This window comes from Polistes fuscatus, unplaced genomic scaffold (genome assembly GCF_010416935.1).
Source record: "Polistes fuscatus isolate 324 unplaced genomic scaffold, CU_Pfus_HIC Scaffold14, whole genome shotgun sequence".
NCBI classification, from domain to species: Eukaryota; Metazoa; Arthropoda; class Insecta; order Hymenoptera; family Vespidae; genus Polistes; species Polistes fuscatus.
The window spans coordinates 2,562,470-2,586,640 of NW_025113042.1; the positions used below are offsets into that span (position 1 = coordinate 2,562,470).

Sequence of the window (24,171 nt, forward strand, 5' to 3'; positions counted from 1 at the left end):
CGTCGCGTTATTAACGATCTCGTTAAAGATCTTGCCGCATCGTGGGTTAAGATGCAAGTCGAAAAACAAATAGAAACATATATACGTGTCTGTACGAATGTGTGAAGGATAAACTACGTAGTTATCAATGTTGCGTATCCGCTGAGTCAGGTAATTTTTTAATTACCTTTTGATCTATGTTGCTAGTACACAAATATATTCGTATGTGTGAGCGTGTGTGTGTGTAAACGTGTAATTAGGTACGTCGGAGAAGAAATTCGTGTTAGTAAAATTGAAAGATAGAGATAAGAAACATTGTTTGAACTTTTTGTTCTTTTTCCTTTCTTTTTCCTTTCTTTTTTTCTTTTTTTAGTAAATTGCATTCGCAAATATATAGGTATATCTATCTGTGTTCGATGAAATTATAAATAACATCCGTGTGATTTATTTCTGGCAATCCAAGACGTGTCGACGATCTTTCTTCCCTTCCGTTGGGTACTTGTTCTCTTAGACGATTTAATATTTTATTACTCTGCAACGGGTCGTGGGCTAAAAACAATATTAAACGAGGCCAAACGCAAAGTCCAAATGCACCAAAGTGAATAAAGTATAATAAAGTGTTTCGTGGAACGTCGTTTTCCTCTTTATTTCTCTCTCTCTCTCTCTCTATCTATCTATCTATCTCACATCAGAACCGCAAATGATCGAAACCACCGTGATATGTGAGGTTTGCGATAAAAAGATCCTAGATAGCTTATGTTAGTTTTTTCCTTTTCGTTATACCGAATGATACTCAACATGAGAAATGTTACTATACCTAATGATATTATTTTCTAATCTGAAAAGAAAAGAAAAGAAAAGAAAAGGAAGAAAAATATCCGTTATATCACCTTGTTTAAACGAAATTTAATAATAAATCATATAATTTGCATGATCAACAAGGAAACCCTCGCATCGATTTATGCAAAAATCCCAAAGAGATCTCTCGATATTTTATTTACTTTTATTTATTTATATTTAAATATTGTACGTGTAAATAACTTATCACTTATTTAATACGGTCAACCTTTTTTTTTTTCCTTCCAACAGAAAAAAAGAAAAGAAAAGAACAGAAAAAGAGAGCCAGCAAGACTGGCGAACAGAATTTGATAAAGTAAGTAGGAAATAGGGTTTGCTGTCGGTACGAAATGAGAAAGGAAAAAAAAATAAAAAAATAAAATGCATTGGTATCACAAAATGCAGACGGAATGACGTGGAAGAAAAAAAGAAAAAAAAAAAAAAGAAAAAGATAAAAAGGAAAAAAAAGAATAAAAAGATATGTTGCGTGTTTGGTTTTGAAAAAAAAAGTGTAAGAATATTTTTTTTCGTTTACGGAAGCAAACGACCAACCAACCAAAGAGTGGGAACGAGAAAAGGGAATTGTTAGAACGAGATGACTTATGAGATAAGAGTTGTTGTATCGGTAAAGATTATAGAAGCTCACGTTTATTATTTTTTAACGTGTGCGTATTTGTGCTCTGATGTCACTGCCACCACCGACGATAGATAATGCATGAAATTTCTTCGAAGCATAGCGCATACGTAATTACACGCAACGTAACACTTTGTAACAGGATAATTTCTTTCTTTCTTTCTTTCTTGCTTGCTTATTTTATTTCTTTTTTTTTTTCAAACGGAAATAAAATCGCGATCGATAAATTTTCTTCCGTAAGAAAAGAATAATTAATAAATTAAATCGATTAATTATTTCTCCAAATGAATTTTGTAATACATTTATATTCGTATATATATTAAATAAATGTGTTTTAAATGTAACACTTATATACTATGCTTTGTCGGTCGTTAAAATCTCTAGCAATTTAAGATACACGCGTCCATTTATCTTTGATTTATTCTTACCATCTGACTGTTGCTCTCGTCTCGGTTTTCCTTAGAAACCGATGAGTTAGAAAATTTATTTATAATCGGAAATGCTCTTGCCTTCTTCTTTCCTTCTTTCCTTCCTTTCTTCCTTCCTTCCTACCTTTTCCAAACGTGTACTTGGAAAAATACATTTCACTAGAAAACTTTATTTCCGTTAGACGAAATGCGTTTCGTTAGATATATATCAAATTTCCGATTATTGATATTATTCGATTAGATTTGCCACATTTTCTTACGAATTTACGATCCTTTCCTTTCCTTCCCTTCCTTTGCCAACCACCCACCACCCCCCCACTCACCCGTTCGTCGCGATTCGATCATGTTCGTGCTATTTTCTATATACCTGTATGTATGTTATTCTCTTTTTAATACATACATATACAAACACGCGCACGCACATATGGCGAACGTACGAAAAAACACGCACGTAAGAGATGCGCATACGCGTATACACGTACGTGTTTTTCAATTTCTCTCTCTAACGTCATGTAACAGACGCCGTTCTCTTATCGCGAAGATTTAATAACACTATTTTTCAATGTTGCGAAAAATAATACGCCACGGGTTTTTAACACCAATCATCTTTCTTAACTTCGACTCGCACGTGTCTCTCTTCTCACTTTCGAGGTTTTTTATTTTTCTTTCTTTTTTTTTTCTTTTTTTTTTTTTTCCAAGTCATTGACTTTTAATAAACACATATACGTTTTATACATTTTACGCGTGCTTTTTCTTTTCTTTTTTTTTTCTTACATATACATTATAATTTTTTTTTCTTTTTTTTCAATCGAACGATAATTTTCAAACGCAAGAGAAATTAATCACGGGGACAGAAAGGAAGCCATTTTTACGCGATCGTTAACTCGCGTTGTTCGACGACTACGTTTACATTTTCACGATGTATATGTATGTGTGTGTATCTGTATGTGAATCCTCGTCTTCGTCATTGTCATTATTATCATAGTCACCGTCGTCATAATCATCATCATCATCATCATCATCATCATCGTCGTCGTCGTCGTCGTTGTATCACGGACACGGGCTGTCACTTTGCATCGTTATCGCTCGCGTTCCTTAAGCTATTGTTTTAACAAGTAACTTAAAACCTAACGCGATAAAATAGATGCTCCTGCTTAGAAATTTATTTCTGCTATTGCCTACCAACTTGAAAAATTCATTTATCGTAAACATATAAGCCCACACGCGTATGATATATATTACGAATTTATATTTTAGACGAGAAACGTATGTAACAATATATCTCATCGTTTACATTCGTTTAATTAATATTAATTGATTGATAATTATTACAATGAACTATTAAATTGTTATATTAGACGAAAATTGGATAAATAAATACATTTCACGATTTATTCGATAGCATAATAATTAATTGTAATATTTGTTTGGATAATTAAACAATTAAATATTTTAATGTATAATATTTAGATGTAAAATTATGATAGAAATAAATCATAATATAAACGACAATTTTTAAGAAGAAGAAGAAGAAGACAAGAAAAAGGATAGAAATTTTTGAAATGACACTTAATATATAAAAATTAATATATTAAATAATAAAAATAAATTATTAAACAATTTTTCATAGACAATCATTGAGTCCAGTGTCATATATTACTTTACTTTGCACACATATGACACACCGATGATACATAAATCAAGTAAATATATAATTTTAATTCACATTGGATTAAATATAAATTCATTTAAGAGTGAAAGTAAGCAAACAAGCATATAAGTAAGTAAGTAAGTAAGTAAGTAAGTAAGTAAGTAAGTAAGTAAGTGAGTGAGTGGATGGTATAAGACGAGCCTTCTACAACGAGGTCATTATCTATCAGGTGACTCGTTAACGATGCATTAAAAACATATCACACTTAGATAATAATTTACACACATACACGAATATATACGTAAACCTAAATGTACACGCGCGCGTATGACATTCGTTGAATTAGAATTAGAAACATCTATAAAGAGATATTGTTTTCGAAATAAGAAACGAAAAGTGTTAAAGAATGAGGGGTTGAAGGGTGAGGGGAGGGGCGAGGGTGAGGGGTCTCTTCCAAGAAGGCAATTCGATTCGATTGTCACAAATCCCCGTCCCTTATTCGTATCCTCGACATCATCGATGTATAAATCTTCAAAGAAAGAAATTTAAACCGAACTGACATGTGCTCCGTTCGCGAGCTTGAAATTCGTCGATGGTTCGTTCGTGACTCAATTTAATGATCAGTCAAGCGAACAGAACAAATCAGTAAAGTAAAATATAAAACGTAATCGTAAATGAATATAGTTACGAATAATAAGCTCGTTAATTGATATCTTTATCGCAATTCATTTTGCATTCTAATATAATTTTAGATTTCAATTATTTGAAATTATTTGAAAAAAAAACCAAAAATTTACGTTCCACAGAATCGGTGTGAGAAATGTAAACGAATAGGAGTATACGAGTGACAAGGAATTTAATACTAAACCTACCACTCGTGTACTGTAATTTATTAATCAACAAAAAATCTGATAACAACATTCGTTTCAACACAAATAAAAGATATTATTTTACTCTCTATCTCCAATTGACTAACACTTCATTCTTGCAATTCTTATTTCGTTTTGTTTTTAAAACCGGTAATTCACGGTAGGAATTTAGATATACACGCGAAGTGTCGTTTACAAATTTCATTCCATTTCATTGATATTTCTTTTATCAATGAAAATTGGATTGGCCGGTGAGGGGAGATGTGGGGGGGGTTGGGGGAGGTAGAAAGTATATATAAGGATATGAAAATATTCGTGAAAGAAGGGTTAATAAGAAACCCATAAGATGCGTTTGAGAATCCGATAGACCGACGTGAAAATAAACGCGAAAGAAAGAGAGAGAGAAAGAGAGATAGAAAAAAAATTAAAAAGAATTAAAAAAAATTAAAAGGGAGAGAGAGAGAGAGAAGAACCGTGCCGAGACGTCACGTACAAAGGTGTTGCATTTCGGAGTGGCCGTTTTTCTGCCTCGTGTCGGCGTGCGAGTCTATCGAAGAAGAAGAAGAAGAAAAAAGAAGAAGAAGAAAAAGAGGAGGAGGAGGTGGTGAAGGAAGAAGAGGAGGAGGAGGGGGAGAAGGAGGAGGTGGTGAAACCGTGGGGGGAGGAAGAAGGGGGAAAGAGAAGGTGGTAGAGGAGGAGGGCAGGTGGAGGAGAGTAAACGTGCGTGCTTTGCTCACGCAGTACGGTCGTAACGTCATTCCGTCGTGCACAGCATGGGCCCCCATTAGCGGCCCTCGCTTCGTAATAGCGTAATAGCTCGGCAGGTTACTGTAAGATATCGTGAAAACCCATAGTCCATTCGCAATAACTCCGAGAGTTATAAGATAGATATATGTACTTAGGATAGTTAAATGGTCTTTGGTAGATGGATGTACGATTAAAACAAAAAAATGTTATTCGATCGATGATTATTAATTGTTACATTGACATGAAATTCTTCATATTCGTTAGACGTTATCGTAAGAAAATATTATAATAATCGTAATTATTTATGGTTTGTTGTATTGGAGAAAGAGAGAGAGAGAGAGAGAGAGAGAGAGAAAGGGTGACGGGGGTTGGGGAAAGAAAAAGATAAAAGTAACATAACGAGGAAGAAGGTGTAATATGTAAATAGTTTGTATAGTAATCAAACCGATGATATTATTCTTCTTCAACGTCGCGTAATTTGAACTCACGGGAAAGATTTACGAGCGTCGTTAAGGAATATTCCGAAAGAAATATACAACGATGGATCTTCGCAACAACGTAAACGAAACGAAACTAAACTAAACGTAAAGAAACGTAACGTAACGTAACGTAACGTAACTAAAACAGCAAAGATATTTTTCATAAGCTTCTAGGTTCTCTAGCCCGTGTACAATGGGTGGGTGGGTGGTGGTGGTGGTGGTGGTGGTGGTGGTTATCATAAACGAGTTCGCATGACGAGGGCGTTCTTTTAACGAACTAAGTGGAATTGGTAATCGCAACGATAGGACGATAGGGATAAGTTTGATTCGTTGAGCGTGTAGCAAACTATTGCCAAGAGGAGGAGGAGCAGGAGGAGGAGGAGAAGGAGGACATTGAGTTTATTTAACGAGTTCGTATGATATAGCAAAAGGATGTACAGTTGCCAAAGGGTCAGCTTGATTATCGGAGAACCTTGAAGTTTAAACGTAAATTGTATTCAAATACAATCCATCATTAATTTTCATTTTACATTCTTACTCGTGACTTCTTTTCGTAAGATATAATAATGTTTAAAAAACAAAATACACACACACACATATGTACAGCAAATTTTTTTAAAAATATTTTCTTTCTTTTTTGAATTATAATTTTCGCACATGTCTCCGTGTCTGTGTCTGTGCGTATGTGGAAAGAACAATGATACGAATGATTTAATAAGAAAAGAAAAAAAAGAAAAAGGGTTCATCGTTATATTCCAACAACGAGAACTGATCTAACGTACGTTTTCGCAGATGCTCGTAATATTTTTCCATATGCTTAGTGTTTACCTTCGAAAAGAAAAAAGAAAAAAACGTACGACTCGATATATCACGAGTTTCGTTTCCTCTCCACCGCTCTTCTCCCCCCCCCCAGCCACACTCTGTTTCGATCTCTTTTTTTATTTATCCGCGAATAAGTGTCGCATACCGAGAGAAATGTTCGATATGATATTTTCGTATTTATTTGAAAAACAAGAACGAAACGGTTCTTTGATCTATCGTCGGTCTGACACAGGTGAATAACAGATAGAATTATTTTCATCGTGACGATAAAACATTTGCAATGGAAAAAACTATTACGTTTGTTATCGTCATCGTTGCATTATGCAATCATTTAAACTGGCTTTATGAACAGCGAATCGTTTGCGAAATAAGAACAAACACGTACACCTTCCCTCCCCCATCCTATCCTTACCCCTTCACCCCTTACCCTAATTCTAATTATGATTCATGATTGACGACCGTTTTACTTGAGATGCAGTTTGCAATAGAAAGAAAAAGATAAAAAAACTGAAGAGGACTATCTCGATTAGTATAGCGAAAATAATTGATTATAGTATTGAAACAATAATAATCGATATAAAATATTTGAAAATCGAGAAATTAAATTGCTCGATCAATCAAAGGAGATGCGAGGAGTTTTGACGTGAAATAGATTTGACGATGATTGTCAAACCGATGAAGAAATTTACACGTGTTTGAGTTAACCCGATCGTTAGATGCGATTGTTGAACGAACTTACGTGTTATCTCTAAAATGAATCTTAAATAATCTAACTAATGCGATAAAAGAGAGATTTCGAGATTTCGATCTGACTGTAATCAAATTTTTTCTACTGCGTAAAAACAAAACATTAGATATTTAGGCCGATAGGTGAAAGACATTAATTCGTTGATAAATAATATCAGAATATAATATTTAGGAATACATTTTTGTTGAATTATTGATTAATTAAAAATGAAAAATATAAAAAAAACGTTTACTCGCGATAGGATGTTGACGTTCGTTGAATATTTCTGTTCGGTTTTGTTAACAATTATCAAAATCCGGACGTTTCCATTATAACGTTTTTTAATAAAATATTTAACGAAATAAATGTGCATCTCTTTAGAAAAAAAAAGAAAGCCGAGCGTAGATTAAAAGCTGTAACAAAACCTTTTAATCGTTTAACTTTCGATATTGATATTAATTAATTAAAAAAGAGTATCGAATATTTACACCGTTATATAACAAATAAATATTATATATATAAATCCTTTATTAAAAAGTATATATCGAATTTCTCAATAATTGTAAAAACAGATCTCTCGAAAACAATCTCTTGTATACATGAATATAATTTGTTATTTAATTTTAATTAAACTATACGATGTTATTTATTATAAATTTAAATTTGAAGAAGAGAGTGGGTGGTTAGAAATCTCGTATAACAAAGTAAATAACATAGTCCTGATATTTTGGAGTACGGTTTCGGTTAGGTTAAAGGGGAAAGGGAAAGGGAAGGCAGAGATCATAATTGGATTTTAGAAGGATCGTTATTACCTTAACGATCTTTCCTACCGGCACGACACGACACGATACAATACGATACGACGCAACAGGACCACGACTGGACAACAACAGGGCAAACCACGGTGTACCATGGTTATAGGAACCAATCCACGATACCCTGGAATTTGCAAACTGAATAAGAAGTATCGAGAAGAAGGAAGGAAGGAAAGAAGGTTGCTCCTTTAAAACAACTTTCCGGGAACCCCATCAAACGGTCTAGTCACGATCTACCTGTTTGGGGAAGCATAGAACTTTTTTTATTTTCTTCCCAAAACATTTCTTTCACATTCCATTAAACTACTAGATACTGCTTTTTATTTTGGTTTCCCTATGAAACAAGAGAATATTATTCTGGTGGTGAGTTAATAAAAATATGAATCATTTTCAATCGATGTTTGGTTAACCATGGAATTACAAATATGAAAAAGAAAACATAGTGGTGGTGGTGGTGGTTGTGGGATGTTCGTTGACGTACGTAAATTTTTCATGCTATTTACAGCTACGTGAAATTTCTCTCGTCTATTTATTTATTTATTTATTTATTTATTTATTTTATCATAGTATTTTAATATATTATATATTAGTATTATTATATTAAAACATCCTTTGATACATAAATTGATAGAGAATAGAAAGTAAATAATTAATAGAACAAAAATAATCATAAGAAATTTATACAAAATTTCTAGTAAACTTATTCAATATCATAAATATGACAGTTGTGGAATACAGAGACAAGATAACGCAATCATATTGAAGTATTGCTGAATCCTTAAAGAAAATGAAGTCTTGATAAGTACTTCTACTTACACTTTGGTTACCAAGTGCTCGTGCTCGATGATGCGAGAATTCTCGAAATAAAGTTACGACGAGGTGGGCGCGTTTAAATCGTGTTAACGAGCAAAATTTCAAGGACACGAAGTTATCCTTCATATCTATCAAGGATACTTCTTAAACGTTATTATTTCTTATTTCGCATTCGATTCGATATTAAAGCGTTGAATACGTAATATTTGATCATATCTCGTCAGTTTTAACTAATAAATAAAATATTGATAGAAATATTAAAAAGATAATCTCCTCATCTCCGATCAATTGTGTGAATAATAATAAAAAAGTTAGGAGTAATTAACAATAGTAGTAGTTGCGTAATGGAATAGCTAGGATGGTGTTACCTTGGACAATGTAAATAAGTATTATTATATACGTTGAATTCTCCGAGACACGAAATTTTAGCAAAAATGAAAAGACCCGTGTCGCAGAGAAATTTCATTTCATTTTAAATTGCAACAAAATTTATTTTATTTTGATTAATATAGTCGTCCAATTTTATTCAACCACACGTTTAATTATCGAGTATTGACGAATGTATCAAAAAAATAATATTATAATATAAAAACACACACAAAACAAAAAATAAATTATAATTCAATTAAGATTTTCTGTTTTAGAGAGTGAAATAATCCCATCGTGCATATTTATGCATCAAAAATGTGGAACACTTTGTATACAGTTGTCCTTTAAAGTATAAAAAGATAATATAAGAAATTTTCATTAGCAAGTTGGCAATCTTTAAGATCTTCCTTCTCGGTTTAAGTTTATTTCAATATCTTCTGATTTCCATAGATATATAGATACTATCGTTATTTATCTTTCTCTTTATTTTATTTTCATACGTTATCATTCTGCGAAAAACGACTTAAAATAAATCAGACTGTTCGGTTTACAAATGATTTCTTCGTATTTCGAGTAAGATAGTTTCGAGTAAAGAAGCTTCTCTTTCTTATATTCATTATTGTCAAGGACGTTGGAAAATATGAGAAGATGCTGAGAATAAAAAGAATCGATCAATTCTCTCCCGCATCATCTTAAGCTCGTATTGTTTGATTTTTCTTTTTATTTTTTCTTTTTCTTTTTTAAATTTATTTATTTTCTTATTCGATATTAAATTTATAAAATAAAAAAGAAAAAGAGGAGCACGGATCAATCGGAAGAACAACGGCAGTGATGTTCTTTGATAAACGAAGCAGAAAATATTTTGATATAAATATGACGATAGTTGTGAATTTTTAATTAAAAAAAAAAATTGATTATAATTCTATAACTTGTTAGAAAAAAAGAAATAAAAATCGGATAAATACATTCGAGTTATTTTCTTTATAAATTATTTTTACACGCGTGTAAAATACACTTCAAGAGTTTAGAATGTTTTTCTCGGCACACGCACCCACACACACACACACACAAACATTCTGCATACGAATAAAATAACGTATGACGTTTCGTTTGAAAAATTTCTTCTCAATTTCTCTCTCTCTCTCTTTATCTTTTCTTTTTTTTCGTTTTCTTTCTCTTTTAGAGTTTATAATGTCTCAGCTCGGAGAATTTTGTTATCCATGATCAAAGGAAATCGATCAAGTCTTTTCTAGTAGTAATCAGAAGCTTGTTACAAAATTGATGTAAAGGAAAATGGTAGAACTTTGAGAATGCTTTAGAATTCTTTCATTTTCTATACGAGAAAATAAGAGGAAAAAAATGTAAAGAACTTCTTTCTCGGTAGGAGTTTTACTCGTTGAATTGATTCCTTGATCACTCGTTGCTAGAATCTCAAATATTTTCATGATTGTGATGTTGGTGGTGGAAAAAAGAACAAAAAAGATTAAATTAATCCTCAGTCTTTACTGTTCTGTGTTACTCTCAAGTCACGTAAACGGATTTGTTCACATACTTTTCTTGTTTTCTTTTCTATTTAATTTAATTTTTTCTACCCCAATATATTTTCTATATAAATTAATAAATCTTATACATATATATATATTGTTCTCGTTTGTAATTTAAGGGTTGCTATTTTACGATCTAACGTTACATACATTCTTTCCATAAGTACGCGATCAAACATTTTATAGTTTCGTTTTACCGAAATATTCATACAGTCAAAAAAAAAAAAGAAAAAAATAAAAAGAAAAATACACACAACGGTTAGGTTATAAATGTTTCAATCGAACGGATTGATATTTTAGTTTTCGTTTTACGTAAGATCTCTTTTTTTATGCACACGTGTTCGAATCCCACCATTTTACGATTTGGTTGTACGTAAAAGAATTTTTATAGTCTTGAAAAAAAAAAAAAAGGAAAAAAAAGAAAAAAAGAAAAAAGAAAGAAAGGAAAGGAAAAAACCACAATCAAAATGTATTTTATTTTTTTTTTTTCCATAGTTTCGCGTTGAGACGAAGAATGTTTGTTAATAAAAAATTCGACAATTATTCGTTGTTTTTTTTTTTTTTTTCCGATCGAAAATATAATTTATAAAAATGGTTTTGCGATACGTGTGCGATGACACGAAAAGTGCGAAAAGAAAAATATGAAGACGAAGAGAAGAATCGTTTAGGTTAGCGTGCTTGCAAGCATCCACGAGCAAAACCCTCTTTTACCCACCTTCCCTCCCCCTTCTTCCTCTCCCCTCCTCTCTCTTTCTCTTTTTTGCTTTGGGATTAATATAGCCCCGTGTCGTGCGACGCGTTCTCTTCTTGCATACCGAAAGTGGACCTCGACGTTGGATTTCTGCTTCTACCCCACTACCCTCCTCCCTTCCCAACCTTCCTCCCTTCCCCTAATTCTATGCGCTTACCTCCTCACGCGGAAACATTTATATACATATCTTCTACGAGTATTAGATATATATAGTAATCTAGTATATATAATATAGTTTATATTTATATTAGTATAATTATATACATATTATATATTTATATATATAGTAATAGTAGTTATACATACATACATGTATGTATATATGTATAGTAGTTCTAATTTTTAATTTTCTATTCTAATTCTAATTTTTTAATATTATATTTATTTTTTAATATTATTTATAAAATTCTATTCTAATTATAATTTTTAAATTTTACATTCGTTCCCATTTTCCAATTAATTTCAAAAACTTTTATCACGTTAGATCAAAAACTTCATTTTTTCCACATTAGAAAAAAAAAAACGAGAAAAGGTCATTGATAGTTTATTAAAAGTTCATTCCAACTGTCATAAGTATGATAATAAGGTCTATTTTTAATGATTTTTATTATTATTCTCATTGAAAGTATTGTTTTTTTTGTTTTTTTAATAATAAAGGTAGATAATACTTTTCGTATTCGTAATGTATTCTGTATAAATAATATTTGTTGGAATTAATATCGAATTTACGATATGTTAAAATGATGTCAGTTGATTATTGTTGATTATCAGTTGATTATCATGACTTTGTTAGGAAAGAAAAAATGTAGAAGTAATATAATAATTCGTGATTCTATAAATGCAGCTATGATTGCAATTGCAACGATGCATCCACTCTTCACTCTAACAATCATACTGCAAATTTGTGTTTTTTCTTCCGCTAATCTATTAACGTTCACGTGCTTGTTTCGTCGGAGGTTTTTTAATTACAATACCGAATTTTCTTCTTTTTCTTCTTCTTCTTCTTCTTCTTCTACGAATTGATAAATTCTTTTCGATTATTTGCATTTATTCTACAAACATATTATAATTAAATTCGTAATTGCTATTTTATTATATACATCGTCATATTACGTTCATTAATTATTCATTATATGAATCATTAAGGAAAAAAAAGAAATAAGTAAACGCGACGGGGAAAATCGTTGTTTAACAGGTAAAGAAAATTTTCTTCGAAAAGGAAAAAAAAAGGAAAAAAAGAAAGAAAAAACTTGAGAATTCGACGTTATCAATTATAGGTATTTCTAACGACGGATAATGACTAGTCTTCGAGTGATACACATACATATAACTACGATATTTGTATACTTTTAATCGGTTACGTAACGACGATAAAAATTATCGTAAGCGGCTTTCTTTGATACTTCGATAAAACGAAACTTCTTCAAATTGTTTCAGGTGACACATTTCCGTAAGTATATCCGAACAATAAGATTTCCATGTTTAAGATCTAATACACATATATAATATAAATTAAAATTCGACCAAAAAAAAAAAAAGAAAAAAGAAGAAAATCTTTTCTCTTAATAAATAAAAATGTTAATAAATTATACAATAAATATTTTCGCATAGTTGAAATCATTCGATATGATACAACTATTTTCTATATTAAAAAAAAAAGAAACCCTTATAAAAATATTCATCTAACATGTGTAGCTTTTTTTTCTTCTTTTAAACGATATACGAACGACGAAAGGATTTCACATTTAGAATCCGATTGACAACTAATTCGAATATGAAAACGAAATAAAATATAATATGTTTTTCTTAATAGATAAAAATGAATATTTCGATCGAATTATCAAAAAAAAAAAAGAAAGAAAAAAGAAAAGCAACGATAGGGGGGGGGGAAGAAAATATTTTTCGTATCGTTGAAATGATAGGAACGAAAACAACGAGGTTAATGATTAGCGATCATATGACGAATGGATGGTGCGTTTACGTGTGTTTGCGTGTGTTAATGTGCGTGGAACGTGCTTGGCCTCCGGCTTGTCGTTGTTCACTGATGTGAAATTCAGCCCGTATAGAGAAGAGATACAAGTAGAGAAACAAGGTGCGCGCATGCGTCCTCCCTTACCTGGTGTTAAAAAGAACCTTTTGCGGATCCTCTTTCTTCCTCCTCCTTCACCTCTTCCTCATCCTCATCCTCATCCTCATCCTCATCCTCATCCTCTTCGTATTCTTATTCTTCATCTTCTTCTTCTTCAGTTTTATTCTCTCGCTCTCTGTTCTGCGAAAAGTAAACTGCTAAGAAGTTGTTTACCCTGACTTTGTTCGCTTCATCTGAGTGTTCCGTTGCTAACTCCACACTCCTCATTGTTCTTCCACCACCCCGCCCTCCTACCCTCCCCCCCCAAAAAAAATAAAAAAAATAAAAAAAAATATTAAATACAGCATACTTTGTTATTCTTACAATCTTCTTTTTCTTCGTTTTCTTCTTCTTCTTCTTATTCTTATTCTTCTTCTTATTTTTCAACGACTTTTTTACACGCATTTATTTACACCGTCGCATACTTACACTTACACGCGTAAATGTATTTTTATAATAATGATAATAATTTTCTTAACTTTTTTCTTTTTTTTTTCTTGAAACGATTTTCATACACGTATTATTTACACCATCGTACAATTTTGTGCGAATGTATTTATAATAATGCAATAATTGTGTTATTCGCGTAATAATGCAACAAACATTCGTACCAAGTTTCATACATTTTTCTTACGATTTATTTAATATATCACGTTATATTATTTATACTTATATTTAATATTATTAATTAACACATAATATTATATATAAATTATTAACGTTATATACATAATAATATTATGTTATTTATTATTGGTTTTTTTGTTTTGTTTTAATATTACGTTTCTGACAAAGAACAAAAATTTCTAATTGGTAGAAAATAAAAAAGTATAATATTATATTTTATCGGCGGATAGATTTTAAACGATAGATACATAAGGATAATACAAGATACGAAAGGTCAGATTCGATTGGCCATTAAAACGCCGATCACCGGATAGGTGTCTTATCTTTCTTAATTAAACTTGTTGCGTGTCACGCGGATTGTTTCCTCTCTCTCTCTCTCTCTTCTTTTCTTTCTTTATCTTCATTCCGTCAATTAGCGGTTTCGCATCCAGTATCCTTCGACGGAATTAAGAAGACGCGTACCGGACGTACACGTTCCTCCATTTAAACGATTACGGTCACGAGACGTACACGTATATTTAAGTTAACTAATAACAACTAACGCTATTGGTTAAAAGAATAAAATTCTATCAATAATAAATTGTCATACAATCAAAATATCCAAACTGATTCAACGTTATTCGAAATGAATGATTTTTGAAATAAGGAAAAAAAGAACAAACAAACCTAATTGTTTGTTTTTATTTTCACCAGAGAAACATAATAAATGTTGTTCTTTATAATATTCATCGAGTATTATAAAACATTTTTCGAGGAAATATATTTCAATATAAACGTTTGATATTTACTATCTCTATCTCTCTCTTTTTACTACTACTACCACCTTGTTGTATCATTCAATGTCAGTTCATTTTGTTCTTTATAAATTCAAGTATCGTAAAACATTTTTTTAAAGGAATATATTTAAATATAAACGTTTAATAGTTCATCCCTTTCTACTACTACTATTACCTTGTTGTATCATGACAGACACGTATAAAATATTGACTTAAATGTCGTTATGGTACAAACTACTATTATGGTAGCCGGAAGGGAAGGAAAGGAAACAAAATGACCGATCAGTTGATAGAAAAAAAGAGAGAAAAAGAGAGAATATGTGTGTGTGTGTGTGTGAGAGAGAAAGAGAAAGATAGATAGTACGGAATACAGTAGCTTTGTGAACTTGACACGACGACGAAGGGTGTGAGCTTTGCCTCGGAAGAAGATCGTTAAGGCGAACTACACAGAAAGTGAGAGAGAGAGAGAGAAAGAGAGTGGAGATCAAGTTGAAAAAATATAAAAGAAAAAGAGAGAGAGAGAGAGTGAAGGAAAAGAAAAAGAAAAAGAATATAGCGGGATAAAAAGGAAGAAGGGCGACCGGTTCAAAAGCAAGTTTCGGTGGCCTCTTCGAACACATTCAAAGGAAGTAAGAGTGGGAAGGGTAAGGGGGCCAGGAGGGAAGGGAGGGAAGTACACGCAGGGATGAGTTAGGACCCTGCGACTGACAGAAGAAGGATCGACGCTCGTAACACGATAAATCCTTCTTCGTCGTCCCTTACTTTCGTCCTTCCACCTTTGAGTCCTTCGACCTTGCCTCCAAATCACGAGTACCGCCTACCTTTTGTTATACGTGTGACCCACCCCCTCCTCTTCTTACTCCTCTTCTTCTTCTTCCTACTATCACTCATACGAAGTGGTAAATTTACAATACGGTTTATTAATCGTTGGAGAATATTCTCGTTGAAAATGTTTTTTCGTTAAATTTTTAGTTTTAATAATAAATGAATTAATCGACGAGTATTTTTATTATTATATATTAACTGGAATATGAAATATCATTTTTTATTTCCTTTTTCTTGTTGTTCATCTTTCTTTTTCGGCGAGGGAAAAACATTTCCATATAAAAATTTTCTTACGTCGAGAATTATATTGATTGTGTGATGTTATATTATTGATATGGTTTTTCTTTTTCTTTTTTTTCTTTTTTAATTTCTTTTTATCGTATAATAAATCGTATAATAATTCGATTGAAATGTGGAAGATATATATATATTTTCGAGGTGATGTAATTTTTGTATTATATTTTAATAATAAATCTATCGATATACGAAGTTATGTTTACCTTAGAAAAAATAAAACCATATATCTTGATACAGTAATGAGATTTCAGTCAACTGAAGATACCGATTAAAATAATTACTTTTAATTATAAAAACAAATGAGAGACGTATATTTTTACACGATTTAATCAGACTTTTGTTTACAAATTATCGCACTTTTTTTTATAAATTACAAGACAACAGTGGGGTGTGGTGGTGGTAGGCAGGTGTGGTGTTAAATGATATTAGATTTGTCGGTGCGAAATGATTCGTTTTTCTTTGTTTCATTTTGTTTTTGCTTAGAGATAACCAAAAAAAAAACAAAGAAAAAATTGGATACCGGACGTAAATAATGTCCGGGAAGATAATCGATAGATGCGGTCTCGTAAAAGGGGCGAACGCGTATTCGAGTAAAAAATCTGACGGCTTCCTTCGTGGAAAGATTTATATGTTGTTTCGAGCCTTATCGAATTTCCTATCGGTGAGAAGGATGATGACATCTTTTTCTTTTTCACTCTTTTACTCCTTTTTTTTTTCATTTCTGTTTAACTCTTGATCGCAGTGTCACCGTCTATCGATGATTCGCAAAGATGAATAATCAGCAAATACGATCGATTTCCCATCTATTCGCATGATTAACGTTTCCTCGCTTATTCACGATGATTTTACGAAAAATGACGAGAATATATTATGTATTGATTTTCAAACGCAAATGAGATAAATCGTAGATATTATTCATACCCCAATATTACTATATTACATACTATTTACTATATTACATACTACATATATTACTATATTAGTAATATTACTATATTAGTAATATTGGGGTATGAATATATATATTATATATATATTTAATAATATATATTATTATTATATATTATTATATATTTAATTATATATATATATATATGATAATATATATTATATATATATATATATTATTTATTTATGATAAATATTATTTACCTTAGAATCGTAATTTCTAATTGAACAAAAATTTATTCGAAACTGTGTACCTTGTTAAGTTTTTTCTTGTTTTTTTTTTTTATACAGCAGACATTTAATTTCAACGATAAAAAAGAAACGTTGTATTTAATTCTTTTCTTTTTTATCTGTATTAATTAAAGGAAAATAAATGATTATTTACTTTTTATACGATTGGGATTAAATGTTTGCTTAAAAAAAAAAAAAAAAAAAAAAAAAAAAGAAGGAAAAGGAACTTTAATAAAAAGCATGTATTTAATTTTCCTACAGTAATAAGCCATTAAATTACACGTTCGTGTATCTCTGATCGAGATTTTTATTTTGTTTTTCTATTCGATTAATATTTCTTGAAAAAAAAAAAAAGAGAAAAAGCTTGAACTACTTTATTTACGTATAAAGATGCAACCAATTAGGTATAATTACTATGAAAGGTGTGTATCTCTTTTAATGATAAATGACGTATAACGATTATCGATAAAGATCGATAAAACAAATCGATAAAATATTTGTTTAATTTCAGATAACATTTTGCGAAGATAATTCCTTTTTACTCTCTTTATTTTTTTTTTTCTCTTTTCCTTTTTTCCTACGTTATAATAAAAATACGAAGAAATAAATAGAAGAGAGATAAATGTAAGAAAGTATAAAAAATAAAGAAAAAAGTATTAGCAGAGAGAGAGAGAGAGAGAGAGAGAGAAAGAGAAAGAGAAAGAAACAAAGAAAGAAACAGAGAGAGAGAGAGAGAGAGAAAGTACATTGGATAAACGTGTTTGAATTGAAAGAAGAAGGTAAATCTATAAAACCACAAGGTTATTGAGCTTGTCATGCTGCATAGAGCAAAAGCAGGGTAGAGCAAACTGCGTTTGTCGCGGTTGAAGAGATAGGTCAGCTTGTTGGCGCCAGTGCAAGCTGAACGACAACTGTTTGTACACTTTTGTTACTACCAACTGAATTAGCAATCGAGATCGGTGAGTTTGTTCCATGCTATTATTCCTATCCAACCTATTACTAGAACCTTCTTCTAATCGATGGAATTTAAGTAGACTAAGACGTTGTTAGAAGAAACGAGATTAATCCGCATTGCAGACTTTTATACCGTACGAGACTAGAATTTCAACGAATAAACTTATATCTTGCCAAAACCATATAAAATTCTTTCCGAATAACGTATACAATTGCATATGCATTTTGATACTTTTTCGAATTATCTCTCTCTCTCTTTTTCTTTGCATAATTATTCAATTGAAATGAATTATTTACGTTCGAACATTTATTTTTCTATCGTTTAATTTCGGATTTAATATAAGATAATCTTGTTGAATAATATTGTTATTAGAGATATGCCGTTAATTAATATAATACATTATTTATTAATCCTCGGAGCACGATATATTTTTCGGAATAATTTAATTATCTGTATTTTATTTTAAGGTGAAATTATATTTAGCGTATTGAATTATATTGTTCCTAAAATGTTTAATTAGTATGATACATTATTTATTAACTACCCTTTGGGTACGATATTTTCCAGAACGGTTAAATATCTGTATTTTACTTTTTGGTACGAAATTATGATTGATTTTTATTACCGTAGTAAATTCCGACAATATCATTTCACCGTACAAATATTACGATGCTACGAGCAGGGAATAATTAATCTTCGAACTATCAAAAAATGATTATATTATTCCTCATAAACGGTATTATGCAAACGAGCAAAAATAAAATAGAAAAATATTGCAGAAATATAATTATTATTCGTCGAGGGTGAATAATATAATCTTGTAAGAGTATATTCAGATTTCCCAGTAGTATCAACAATTCCAATTTGAAGTAAACAAATGCGTACATGGATCCTTACATACCCCGTGTATTATAACCGAACGTTCACGCATGAGTTTTAGGTACATACATATTGTGCTATAAGTATTTATTAATCATTCAAATGGATAAATAGAACCAACACAAAGGTGTATCCTCGTTACCGTGAAAACCGCAGTGCTTTCAACGGCTTATAAATCATCGTTCGTTTTCTCAAAATGGGGTAACACGATATCAATTGTGTTGCTTGTTAACGAGCATGTTGTTAGATGAACAGAACAATGAACCACCATCATCAACTAGACGACTACTTGTTACAAACTTTAACATATTTTACGTAAATTCTAATTAATCCAATGCACATAAATGCATAGACACGTTCTCGTCAAATCATGAAATACATTGAATGTTTATCGAGTATCATCATTATATTCCAAGTTAACGTAGACCAAGTATCCTAGTCTAATCTCGATTAAAACGATACTAATTTCATTGATAAAATATGATCAACCGGAAATGAGTATGTTCAGTAACTAGTCAAACAAAAGAGAATAAAAATATGAAATAACTATCATGGAATAAAACCAAGTTCGAGTCACATTGTTATCATCAAAGTAAACCGGCTGTTATCGCGTATGAGAATGAAGGAAAAAAGGGGCTATGGGAGGATGGGGTTGAGGTGGGGGTGTGCGTAGAGTTCGAGGGATAAATATTATACGAGGAAGAGGACTGACAAAAGTAGAAGAATAATAATAACAATAATAATAATAATAAGAAGAAGAATTAACGCAAACAAGAGAGAGAGAGAAAGATGCAATGAAGCAGCAAAACGACTGCATCGGCATCGGGCGACTAGTCAGTCGTCTGGTTGCGGTTGGTCTTACTCTTGCAAGAAAAAGAGAGAGAGAGAAAGAGAGAGAGTGTGTGTGTGTGTGAGTATGAGTGAGTGTGAGTGAGATAGAGTGAAGTCGCGGGGAGTCTTACTCGTAAGAGATAGATCTGCTAGCTTGGCGCCAGCAGGTCGTGATGGAAGCCGAGCGAAGGCCGCCTCGAGCATTTCGTGCCTTGCTATTCGTTCGTTTCTTCGTTCATTCGTTCATTCGTTCACTCGTTCATTCGTTATTTCTATTATTGAGAATACGCGAAAAGAAGGATACGTATAAAATGTTAGATCACAGGTGTATCAACGTGTTTATTATTACACATTATGCCCTAACTGTTTTTGACTTGATTGTATAATATCTGAATAGAATTAGAAACAAAATTCATTCATTCTTTCATTCGTTTATTCGTTAACTTTGAAATTATTGAGAATACCTGAAAAGAAATTGTTAATCGTGAACGATTAAATGATCGGTTTAAATAATAACTATATTTTTATACAGTAATAAGATTTTATCCAAATTTCATAGCTAATGATAGATTTTATCCAAATTTCATAGCTAATGATAGATTTTCTCCTCTTATTTAGAAACTAAATAACGTGCATCTTATCGCATTATCTTTTTTTCCTTTTACAAATTACAGAACGCGGCATCGTTTTGACTCAACATCGCGTGTTTAAGGTTTTAGTGTTAAATATGTCAGAGAGAAAGTTAAATGTCGTTAAACGATGCGAATCTATACGAATTGATGCGTTTATTTCCTTATCGTTTGCCCCGTTTCTCTGTGTTTTGCTTTTATTTTTCTTTCTATCTATCTTCTTATCTCTCTCTCTCTCTCTCTCTCTTTTCATTTCGATGTTCGAAAAGAAGAGCTCTCACGGTATTCGCGATAACGTCTTCGTGTGTTTTTTATACCCCAATAAATATGACAAAGAATATGAATAAAGTATGACAAAATTTGATTAAAAACAATCAAATTGTTGCTAACTAATTCTTTACTATTCTCATCTCTCATCGGATGATCCGATTATTTATGTTGTTTCTTCTTCTTAAGACGATAAGACGTTGTATATTTTCCTGTTTTCTTACGAGGAAAAAAATGTTCACGATTCTTCCTATTACTTCCTATTACTTTCTTTCCTCGTATACTTTTGGTAACTTACATTAGTTAGTTGAGAAAGTTTTCAATGATCCAGTAGTAGGATTTTTTGTTTGGATTAAAAAAAGACCAAAAAAAAAAGACAAAAAAAGAAGAAAAAGATAAAAGTTTTCTCTTTAGCGTGAATTTACTTCGTATATGACACCATGGTTACTTCTATTATAAAAAAAAAAAAAAATAATAACGTTGTATGGAAAATATAATGAGAAAGTAAAATAGTTGAGAGAGTAAGAGAGATAGATATATATATATAGAGAGAGAGAAAGAAAAAGATAGAAAAAGATAAAGAAAGAGAGAGGAGGACGTAGGTAGGAGTTGTAATAGATCTCTCTCTCTCTCTCTCGGAGGAAAAGTTTAATGTAAGAGAGTTGGGTACAAGGTGCGTCGGCGAAACGGATAGGTCAGCTTGGCGCCATCGGGTCGTTTCAAGCCAAGCAAAGACGAAGGCCGCATGTTGTTCAGTTTCCTATCCTATCGTTCTTGCAGTTTTACTGCTCCTTTGTTACACCTATCCATCGGTATTACCCTTCCCTCGGTAACCACCCCCCCCTTCCCCTTCTTCGTACGAGAATGACGTTCCACTTCAAACCACTACGTGAAATTTGTACCCTTTTCTAGTTCCAATGATTATCTTATATCTTTCTACTCTGATATCGTCGTATTTCGAAATATTACTTTTTCTTTTTCTTATTTAAAATGTATGATTGATTTAAATAACGTTTATAAGAATTATTGTGTTTTATATTTGATTTTTATTATTTCATTTTGTTTGGGATACTTCAAAATATTATTCTTTCTTTTCGAAAATACGATTATTTTCGATAACGTTGATAACAATTATTTTGTTATATTTGATTTTTATTCTATAGTAACTTGCTTGGAAAGTTCGTGTCGATTTATGAAATACGTGTAAATATTATATATATATATATATATATATATATATATTTGTAATTTATTATTTATTCGTCTATTATGTATATAAAAATTAATGAATTAATTACTCACAATTAGATACGAAAATTTTGCATACGGCATAAACGATATTTTAATAATCGTTGATTCAAATCATATTACGATTTTTCTGGCCAATGAATCGATTAATTTATATTCTACGAATATATTAGAACATTTAGCAAGCAGCCTGCGAGATGGTTTAATTAATTTCCTATTTGAGAATGCAAATATAATGTTTATTATAACCCGATCGATAGATCTAATCGTATGGCCCCTATAAAGTTCACCGTAGGTACATATATTTACTCGATTCTAGATAAAACGCGTTTGTCTTTCGCGTTTACTGCGCGCAAGCAAGATAATTAAATGGAATTATTAATTAGCTCGAGTAATTGGCACAATGTTATACTTGAAAGGAGTAAGAGGGAGGAGAGTTTTCATTTCTATTGTGTTACCAGAGCTATGTTTGATCGGTTTATATACCATTCGTTCGCGCATTCGTTCGTTAAACCATTTCCAAAATTACGTTAACTCGTATTATACTAACGCATTGGAATAATAACGAATCTGAGATCTATAATAATCAGAATACGTAATCGTATTTTATCATTCTACTCACTTATCCGATATAATTATTTTTAATTGAAACAATACGATTACATATTTATTTTCCAAATGTCGATTCTTGCGTCAGGATTTCGTCAATGTTGCTTACGCATTCGATCATTCTTTACTCGTCCTTGATATATACGTATATTTTTTTTTTTTTTATTCAAACGACACGATTATTTAATTACGTATTTACGTATTAAAATACGTACAGGTATTACCTATATTTCATCATTATCTATTTCTCATTGATATACTTATTTTCATTTAAACAATACCATTATTTTCTCCGAAATGTCTGATTTTCCCTCAAACGTTTCGTTCAGGGTTGAATATTCGAACCCCTTTAATAAAATATTCGAAATATTTCAAATATTTGTCTTTCAAATTACGTAATTATTTTTATCGTACGTACGTACATACGTACGATATAATATTATTTTTAAATCGTTATTCATTTTCGAACGATCCCACTGAAAATAAATAAACTTTAAATGTCGAATTTTAGAATGTTACGAAAGAATTTATATGAATCACTATTAAAAAATGTTTTCACCATGGCGTTTCAAGCCAGTAAGAAATTCGTCCTTCGTTCGATCGTTAAGAAATTGGCTACACGCCAGAATAATTCTCATACGTTTTGCATTTCAGATTATTATTATAAAGCGAACCCCTTTCTCTCTCTCTCTCTCTCTTGCACTTTCTTGTTTTGTCTTTTTTCCGTTTTTCCTTTTGGTATTCTTTAAATGTATATGCAAGTAAGAGAGTATGTCAGTCAAGATCAATGGAAAAATACGACACGGTGTACTCGGTAAATTTCCTACGTGGCTTCTGGCTTATTCCTCGACAAAAAAAAAAAAACAAAAATCCCATGCTAATTCGTTAATCAACGATGCGATTCCTCGTTTTCTTCACGGATGAATTAGTGCGTTTTATGATCACCACTCTGCTATCTCTTTCTCTCTCTTTTATATATCTATTTTTTTCTTTTTTTCAAATCTTTTCCTTCCACGAACGATTAATAATTATGAGAGAATAGTAGACTAATAGTAGGAAAAATTTCAGCTGAGAGATATTTAAATTCGATCAGGTAGCAATTAATTTCTTCTACTGTTAATAAAAAAAAAAATAAAGAATTATTAATTAACAATAATTTACGATTTATATAATTATATTTAATATATATATTATATATTATATATATTATAATATAATATAATATATATATTAAATATAATATATATATATATATATTCTTTTATAATATATTTTATATAATAATCCCATATAATATCTTCAATGTAATTTTTGTTTTGTTTAAATTTAAACTCTTTTCTCGTATGAATGACAATACAAATTAGAATAAATTGTATTATATAGAGATTTTATTGTCACCATAAAATCCTCATAATCCAATGATTCATTTATTACGACACACACACACACAGACACA

At 31.1% G+C, this 24,171-nt stretch overlaps 1 protein-coding gene across 7 annotated transcripts in view; it reads left to right on the top strand.

Moving 5' to 3' along the window:
- LOC122514160 (dual 3',5'-cyclic-AMP and -GMP phosphodiesterase 11-like) overlaps positions 1 to 24,171 on the top strand; it is a 67,172-nt gene that overhangs the window by 30,840 nt on the left and 12,161 nt on the right. The window contains exon 1 of one of the 7 annotated variants that reach the window (XM_043630828.1): positions 58 to 150. The exons of the other annotated variants lie outside the window; for them this stretch is intronic. The gene's annotated coding sequence lies outside the window, so the exon portion shown is untranslated. Of the gene's footprint in view, positions 1 to 57; positions 151 to 24,171 lie in introns of those variants that run through there. 7 annotated transcript variants of the gene reach the window in all.